The sequence below is a fragment of the Microtus ochrogaster genome, unplaced genomic scaffold (assembly GCF_000317375.1).
Source record: "Microtus ochrogaster isolate Prairie Vole_2 unplaced genomic scaffold, MicOch1.0 UNK68, whole genome shotgun sequence".
Lineage (NCBI taxonomy): Eukaryota > Metazoa > Chordata > Mammalia > Rodentia > Cricetidae > Microtus > Microtus ochrogaster.
In genome coordinates, this window is record NW_004949166.1 from 711,218 (window position 1) to 720,423 (window position 9,206).

At 46.5% G+C, this 9,206-nt stretch overlaps 1 pseudogene; it reads left to right on the plus strand.

Moving 5' to 3' along the window:
* The first annotated feature begins 8,412 nt into the window (after positions 1 to 8,412).
* Positions 8,413 to 9,002, plus strand: LOC102000030 (annotated as a pseudogene).
* The last annotated feature ends 204 nt before the right edge of the window (positions 9,003 to 9,206 follow it).

Sequence of the window (9,206 nt, forward strand, 5' to 3'; positions counted from 1 at the left end):
GGACTGAAATTCTTTTCCGCATAAAAATCAGATAAGAATTTTCACACACACACACACACACACGGGAGGGGGGGGGAGATCCGTGGCTGTGGCTGTCAGCTCAAAGGTGGAAGTGGCTAGTGAATGTCTGATGAAGTCCTTAATGGAGAAAATTAGTTAAGAAAGAAATTAAATCATCAGGGAATTCTAGAGGGGAAGGTTAGTGCACTATATTTTTAGGCGGCAGATAAAAGAGCTGAAAGGTTTATTTTCAGTGAAATTATGAAGAGGGCATGGATTGTTTTTTCAAATCAGAGCACCACTTCTTTTCTCCCAGCATGCATAGAGGATGCTAGGTAACCAGGCAACCAACGTAAACAGTCGGGGGAAAGCTAATGGTTCCTGATCTGATTAGTACATTCACCAGATGCTGCAATTTCTAAGAGACCTAAGTCTGGAGTTTACACTGACTGAAAGAGGAGACCCAGGTCTCTGATCAGTTCTGGAGTATGCTGTTAATCAGCTGCTCTGACTGAGGGCATAGTGGGTCTGTGACAGGAAGTGGCTCTTTCTCTGGATTGCAGTTAATTATCTCTTTTGCTGTACTTAAGAGTAAAACACAAGCAGTAAATTTCCTGAACTAAAATCATCAGTAAAACTGAGGTGAAAGTGAGCACAAGGAGTTAGGGATCTTTTAATGAAAGTCAGTTTTGGGCCATTGTATTCCTTATCGATAAGTGAGATAAAATTAGGGCAGCAGCTCAGACAGTAGTAATTCCATGTCCTTGGAGATCGGTGATGCCCCTTCCTGGACCCTGAACACTGACCAAACGACTGCAGATAAAGATAATTGTAGGAAGGCAGATCTCTGCACTTACCTAGGAGTCAGGAATGAAGGCCTGGCAGTAGGCAACTGTTTTCACATGTAGCTAGAGGAATGAGATTAGTAAGCCCCAACAGGCATAGGAGACAGTTCTAGACTGTGGGAACTAATTACCAAACATGTAGCAGAAGGAGATCAGCTACAATGAAAACCTACAACAAAAAACAGCCATTTTATTCACAAAGCTTTGCCTGTTGGCATAACCTTTACCAAAGCCCCCAGTTTTGAGAAGTTGCTCATGAAAAGATGGCTGAGTTGTTGACAGAGGTTGCTCATTTGTTTCCCAGTCACCCAGACCCAAAATCGTCACACAGAAACTATATTATTTTTTTAAATATTTATTTATTTATTTATTTATTATGTATACAATATTCTGTCTGTATGCCTGAAGGCCGGAAGAGGGCACCAGACCTCTTTACAGATGGTTGTGAGCCACCATGTGTGGTTGCTGGGAATTGAACTCAGGACCTTTGGAAGAGCAGGCACTGCTCTTAACCACTGAGCCATCTCTCCAGCCCCCCAGAAACTATATTATTATAACGCTGCTTGGCCTATTAGCTTATGCATATTTCTAGCTAACTCTTACATCTTAAATTAACCAGTTTCTATTAATCTGGGTATGACTATGTGACTGTGGCTTACTGGGCAAAGTTCCAGCATCTTTCTCCTGCAGCAGCTACTGACTCCACCTACTCTCTCTGCTTAGAATTCCCATCCTTCCCAATCCTGCACTGCAATAGGGCCAAAGCAGCTTCTTTATTAACCAACGGTATTCACAGCATACAGAGGGAAATCCTACACCACCTCCCCTTTTCTGTCTAAATAAAAAGGAAGGCTTTAACTTTAACATAGCAAGACTACATACAATAAAAGTTATCAAGCAAGAATTATAGTTACAATATTTATATCTACTTTATCTTTTATCATAACTAAGGAAAACTATAATTATAACTATTCTCCAACTCCATCAAAGATTCCAGGAGGATATAATATTACCTAAATAAATAGGAAGTGCATTGTAAGCAACTTCCAAAACTCTAGAATTGATAGAGACATCTCACTGCCTGGACATTTACCCAAAGTTCTTTATCTGGCAGACTTTTCCATGAAGCAGGAAATTGAGTCTGCCTATATTGGCAGTTTGTCAGTCACTCTCTTCTGTGTCCTGCAGAATGTCCTGCAGACTCTTTGATGAAGCAGGAACCCTGAAGGATCGTTGTTGTCTGGGTTTCTGTCCTGCCTGGTTTTTGTCCTTCCACCAGGTCCTACAGCCATTTAGCCCCAAAGAAATCACACAGAGGTCTATATTAATGGTCTATATAAACTGATTGGCTCATTAGCTCAGGCTTCTTATTAACTCATAACTTATATTAACCCATTATTCTTATGTATGTTAGCCACATGGCTCTGTACCTTTTTCAGCGGGGCAATTACATCTTCCTTCTTCTGTGGTTGGGACAGGACTGGGGAGAAATGGGCTTCCTCCTTCCCAGAATTCTCCTGTTCTCATTGACCTGCCTCTACTTCCTGTCTGGTTGTCCCACCTACACTTCCTGCCTGGCTACTGGCCAATCAGCGTTTATTTAAAACATAATTGACGGAATATAGACAATTGTCTCACACCAGACCGTCTCACCTTTAGTCAAGTTCAGCAGTCATTTTTTCTGTGGGTCCTGCATATTCAGTTCATCAGCATGGCATCAAGCAGTTGAGGCAAGAGCTGTTTCTTGCCCAAATGGCTAGCAAACTTCATAAGGAGCCTCTTTGATGCCCATCTTCTTCTTGAAATAATTGGTGCTGCTAGTAGCAGATGTGTCTCATTGTCATGAAAAGCCCTAAGTTTTTGAAACATTTTAAATATCACATTCTGTTAGTATTTGAAATATTTGAAGAATATCTATTCATCCAAAATATATCTCTGTACGTCTAGAAACCCTAACATGACTACAAGCTTGACTATTATAGATGACTATCTATTAATCTGATTTTTAACTATATATTACATTTTTAGATGAGCTGCACAAACACAATACCTTAATCAAGAGCAGAAATATACCTATAACAAAATTGACCTTAAATTTTTATCAATAAACCAAGATCCATATCAAAGCAAAGTATTTATCTCTATACCATATCCCCCTTTAAATGAAAACAAACACTTATAAATAATATTTGGGAATTTGGGCATAGTTCTCTCCAAATTGCTTCCTGCTGTTTGTTTGGTGAAGTAATTTTGGAGACCTTTCATGGGGTCTTGGTCTGTCAAACCACATTAGTATGGAAGAAGTCCACAGGTTCTCATCCTCTGTGGAAACAAAAGCAAAACCTCTTTTCCAAAGCAACATATCCTTAGACCAAATTTTGAAGTCAAGATACCTTTAGAGTATCTTGTTTTAGATACCCTAACAAACATAACCAAAGGAGAAACTCTTCATGATACTTCATTGTCATGGCATGAAAAATGGAAAGCAGAGTTGGGCTCAGAGACACACACTTTTATCCCAGCACTTGGGAAGTAGAGGCAATCGCATGACTGTGAGTTCAGGGCCAGCCTGGTCTACATAATGAATTCCATGACCCTCAGAGCTACATAGTGAACACCTGTCTCAAAACAAGTAAACAACAAAAAGAAAATACTAAAAGCAGCATGAGAAAAACAACTCACATATCAAGACAGGAATATCAGACTCTCCCCAGTTTTTTCTCAGCAAGCACAAAAGCCAGAACGGTATGAAAAGAAACATTTCAGGAAAGTAAAAGACAGCCCCCATAGCTCTACGTTCAAGCCTGTCCCAGCAAGCTGTTTTTACAAGCCTAATGCTAAAACTTGCAAGCAGTAGAAAGAACTGTTGGCAGTCTCCGTTGTGTTCCATACACTGACTAATAATGGCAGCTCCAGGGGAGTGTTGGCTTGAGAATTAAAAGTGCCAACAGAGCCAAGGCCAGGCCTGGGGGCTGCCCGCTGTCACTTCTGTCTCACTTTCTCCTCATTACCTGACACATGGCCTTGGCATCCACATGGCTCTTTGGCGTGACTCTAGCAAGTTCTCTTCCCTTTCAGCCCTCCAGCCTAAGAACAATGATCCGCGGCTCCCAGCTCTCCCTCTTTACTCACCAAGCCTGAGGCTGATGTGGAGGACGATTGCTGTGTCTGCCTTTCCTTGGTAATTCCTCCCAAACAGAGCAGGCTCCTGTTGGAGAACGGCCTCGGCCTCTGTGGCATGCCATCACACACGGCAGCAGCCACACAGCTGCCGCAGTGGCCTGGGGCAACCTCTTCCCACTTGTGCTGCTCAGGAACCGCACCGGTCTCCCAGCCATCTTCAGAGTGTCCTCATGGACACATGGCAGAACTCACTCATCGAGCAAGCATACCAAGTCCATAGCACAGAGAAGACAATGGATGTTGGCATTCTCCCCACGGACACTCGGTCTCCAGACAGCTCACCTCAGGTGCATGTCTTACCAGCCGGGCAACCAACACCACAGCAACAGGGCACACCACCACTAGGGAACAAATGGCCATGTTGGGATTCCCTAAGACTCTCGGGGATCCCCTCAGAGGCTTGACCTTCTTTGTATGCCTTACTGCCTGGAGCAAGGGCCTCATGGTTTCTCCTCTCGTGCTCATCTTTGGCCCAGGTTGGGCCAATTTGTTAGTTTTTTCTGGGGGAGATGCGAACAAAAGTCAGACCAAAGTATGATTCCACCAAAGCCCAACTTGATGAGTTTATCACGCTTCCTCACAACACAGGTGGGAGGACACTTAGAGAACAGCATCGTCACACAAAGTCCCACCCTCTCCTGGATGATGACCCCAAGGTAGCTGCATCACGGGGTTCCCCTTACAGGTAACCACTCATTCTCTACATAGACTAACATCTTACAAGATTACCTGCAGCTGCAAGGGGGACCCGGAAGGGACAATCGCTTGCATCCCAGGTGAGGGACTCATGACCCTTCCCTCTCTCATCTACCAGGAAATGTCAGTAGCTCTGCTGCTTTTACAATAGACCAGGCTATCACTATAATGCTTTCATCATTAGTAGCCAAGGCTATGAGACCAAGCTAATCTTCGCCTCAAGATGGCATCTGTTATGTGAGGCGGGGAAAATGCCTCACAACAGGTGGGGTAGAAAATGAGTAGATGAGCGGGTGAATGGGTGGATGGCTGTAAAGACAGGTTGACTGATGAGTGGGAGGGGGGGTGAAAACTCGCTAGACGAATGCACAACTCGCGTGTGGCTGTGCGGATATAGGATGGGTGGACAGCAAGAAGAGAAGTGGACAACACCGGCTGGCTGCTTAGCTGGGCAGGCAGGGACACTGGAGGAGAAGGATGAATGAACAAACGGTGTGTATGGGTGTGCAACGCAGAGCCAGACTCTCAGAGCAAGATCTGAGCCCACCGTGAACTCACCAGCTGAATCAGAAGTTGCTGCCGCGGAGCAGGGAGTCTTGGGAGTTGTAGTCCAGGGATGCCACATAGTCCCAGGTGGGCAGGGAAGACACTGCCAATTGATTGCTTCTTCGGGCTCCGGCAATGTAGGAGACAGAGGTGAGGCCCAGAAGTGCCCCTGTTCTCTGCCCCAAGGCCACTTACAGACATTGTCCCAAGTCCCACTCACAGCCCCACTGATGACCCTTCCCCTTCACATAGTGAGTCCTGCGGCTGCAGTGAGCTGTGGACGCTGTGCCTCAGGTCTAGATCATTGGTTGAGGGGCCATCTCAGAAGTGATCCAGGCTTCGTCTTCATCTGATGTGCTGGAGGGTAGAGGGCCCCACTGTGGAGCACGAAGTGCTGGGAACTGTAGCTCTTGAAGGTCTACCTTCCCATCTATTTTTCCTTTCTCCTCTAACTAGGATGCCCAGAGTCCAGCAGACACAATTAAGTTCTGATGAGTGTAAGCAGAGCGAGAGCGACGTTTTAGCGGTGCCCACCAGGCCTAAGACTAGAGACTCAGATGTTGTTAGAGCACCAGACTGCTTCCACAACAGAACTGCAAGGAGGTCCTCGGGTGCCGCCGGGGCTTCCTTACAGTGGGGTTAGCGAGGGGAAAGACCCCGTAGTTTTAGATGACCACCAGAAGGGGGCGCACAATGGTCAGGTTTGGTTCAACAGCCAGGTCTCCCTCAGTTACCACAGAGCTCAGTATGGGGACAGTAACCATGTATGGTGAGGGAATGTTCAGAGAACTACCCAGTGAAACAACAGCTGAAAGGCATCTGGCACGGGACTGAGTGCACCTCTGTGAGCCAGACTCCATAAGAGTAAAGGAAAAAATAATTAGAAGACCGCTTCAGAGCTGTGGCTTGGCGGCGGGGCGGGGCTGGCGGCAGGGGTGTGGGTTACTCTGCTTCCAACGCATCTTCCTTCCACTGGACATCCAGATGGTGTCTGTCCTTCTAAAACTGGGCAGCAAAATGGCGCTCACCAGTGGCATTCCCAAGATCGGGAATGCCTCTGAACAGCTCGTGAACTTGGTTCCCAGAGCCTCCGCACCATCAGAGGATAAACCCATTCATGGATTTGTAGAGCGGTGGGCCAAGTCGGTAGGAGAGTCGCTGGGATGTGTCCTTAGAGGTGACATCTTGTCCCCAGTCTTTGCCCTCACTCGCTCCATCCTGCTTCGCAGCTGCTGTGTGGGACGAGCGTCTCTGCTCCACAACACCCTACCTTAGAGTGGACTAAGTCCTCCGACATCTTGAGCCAAGGCTTCCTCCTTCAACTTGATCTCAACTATTTTGTCATAGTGTTGGAAAGCTTACATAGATTCCAGAGATCCAGGCATAAAGAGATTTAATGATTCTTATAGGGCCACACAGTTGTGGTCTGGAACAGTCAATAAGAGATAATTTAATCGCCAGGAGAGAAAGAGCCTTTGTTTAAGAGCCTGCAATCCAAGAAGGGCCACTGGGTGGCGCCAGAGCACACCCAATCTTCCGCCTGTTAACCAGCAAGCCCGTGGACAATTTTTGCAGGACCCTTTCAAGCAAGATGGATTCCATTTACAGGCACTTAGAGGCCTCTGCGGTACAGTCAGGCTGCTTTGGAAGCTTTTGAATGTTCTTCTGGAAGTTTTGGGTCTACTTTGCTTTAGTTTTCAATTTGACACAAACCTACAATTCACCTGGAAAGAGGAAATGTCACTTGAAGAATTGTCTTGCTCAGACTGGCCCGTGACCATATTTGTGAGTCATTCTCTTAATTGCTACTTGATGGAAGGCCCAGCCCACTGTGTGTCATAGTGTTTATGACACCAGCAGAATAATAGCAACTAAACCAGAAATCCACTGGGCCAACTATGCAAGGTGAAAACATCTGCTCTTCTAGGAAATGAAGGACAAGAGCCCTGTTAATTCTGAGTCAAGAGTTGAAAAAGATAATATCCACTGAATACGAGGTTGTAGACAGATTTTGAGACAGATTCTCACTACGTAGCCCCAGCTGGCCTCCAAATCAGAGATCTGCCTACCTCTGCCTCCTGCCTACCCTGCCTCTGCCTCTGCCTTTGCCTTTGCATCCTGCCTACCCTGCCTCTGCCTTTGCCTCTACCTCTGCCTCTGCTTGTGCCTCTCCCAACTCCTGCCTCTGCCTTCTACCTGTCCTGCCTCCCTCCTCCACCTCTACTGGGACTATCTCCCTCCCTCCCTCCTTTCCTCCCTCCCTCTCTCCCTCCCTCCCTCCCTCCCACCTCCTCCTCCTTATCCTTTGAAATAGAGTCTTGGTTTACAGATCCCCAGAGGCTCCCAATTCTGCTGGAAGTGAGCTCCTTACCATGACCAGAAGGGTGCGCTCTAAGACGGCCCTGGTCCTTCAGCCGGTTCATGGCTTTGTCTTCCCCTCCTTCCTGTGATTTTGAGTTATGGACTATGTAATTCACCTTTTCTTTCTTATCTTAGAAGAGAAAGTATTTGTTGAGAGTCTACCACGCCATGTGCTCAGCGTGGCCCCTTTACATCTGTATCCCCAGGGCTGGCACAGCGCATGGGCACATTAGAAACACCCTGACAGACATGCTCAAGAACGACAGACTACTAAGTGAACTGGTGGCATGTCCTCACCGCCTGGCCTAGGCGTTCCTAACCAACCGCACTGGGCAAGCTCCTGGAGACCCGCCCCTTGAAGGAGTCATCTGTAACGCTGGGAATTCAGCCGACTGGAAGCACCCAGAGACTTCCTGTTTGAGAAGTCATTTCAAAAGGGAGCTGCCTAGTTAGCTCCGACTGCCCACACGGTTCCAGCTGGCAGCCCTGGGAAAGGCCCGGTTTTCAGCAATCACGGGGGAAAGCTGACAAACCGAGGCCATGCAGAAACTCACCAATATGCATATATTAAGTGTGTATATGTTTCTGTACATCGGTCATACCTCAGTGAGGTTTAACATGCACAAAAAAAGGAAAACCATGTAATTTCAACATCTCTGTAAAAATACTATAAAGTCCTATTTATAGTTTGAACAAATTCCAATAAAAATCTGAGCTGTGCAGATATCCTGTGAAGGAAAAATGTGTGTGTGTGTGTGTGTGTGTGTGTGTGTGTGTGTGTGTGTGTGTGTCTAACCTGAGGGTCTGCAGCCTGGCCTACACCGGGAAGCTGGGTGAGCTGACGGAGAGTGTGCTGGCCCATAAGTCTCTAGCTACTAGAACTGATCAGGACAGCAGAACAGCATTGCTTGGGCATACATAGCTGGTCATATAGAAATTGTTGAATTCTTGCTGCACCTTGGAGTGCCAGGGGATGATAAGATGACGCAGGCTGGTCTCCTCCATATTGCTGCTTCTGCTGCCCAGGAAGAGACTGTCAAAGCCCTTCTGGTGAAAGGTGCACAAGTGAATGCTGTCAATCAAAATGGCTACACACCTCTCCATTATGCAGCCTCAAAAAATAGGCATGAGATTGCTGTCATGTTCCTAGAAGGTGGGGCGGACTCAGATACTGAGGACCATTGTGAGGCTAGAGCAATGCACTGGGCAGCAGCCAAGGACACAGCCTGTGATGAGGGGAGAGTGGAAGAAACAAAGTTACCGGTGACCCAAGGAGCAAGTATCTACATTGAGAATAAAGAAGAAAAGACTCCCCTGCAAGTGACCAAAGGCCTCCTGGGTTTACTACTCAAAAGAATTATGGAAAGTTAAGCAGCTTGGATTTATTCTTTATGCTTTGCTGGCCTCACTGTCCTTGTGCACAAGGCATCTTGAATGAATGAAAATGTTTTCTCACATCCATAATCTTAGAACATGCTGTATTGCTCCTGCTGAGGTATCTGTTCTAAGCTCACAACCCATTCTGGGAAACTGTTGGGATCGTTCTACTGACGTCATTTATTATTCTTCATTAAA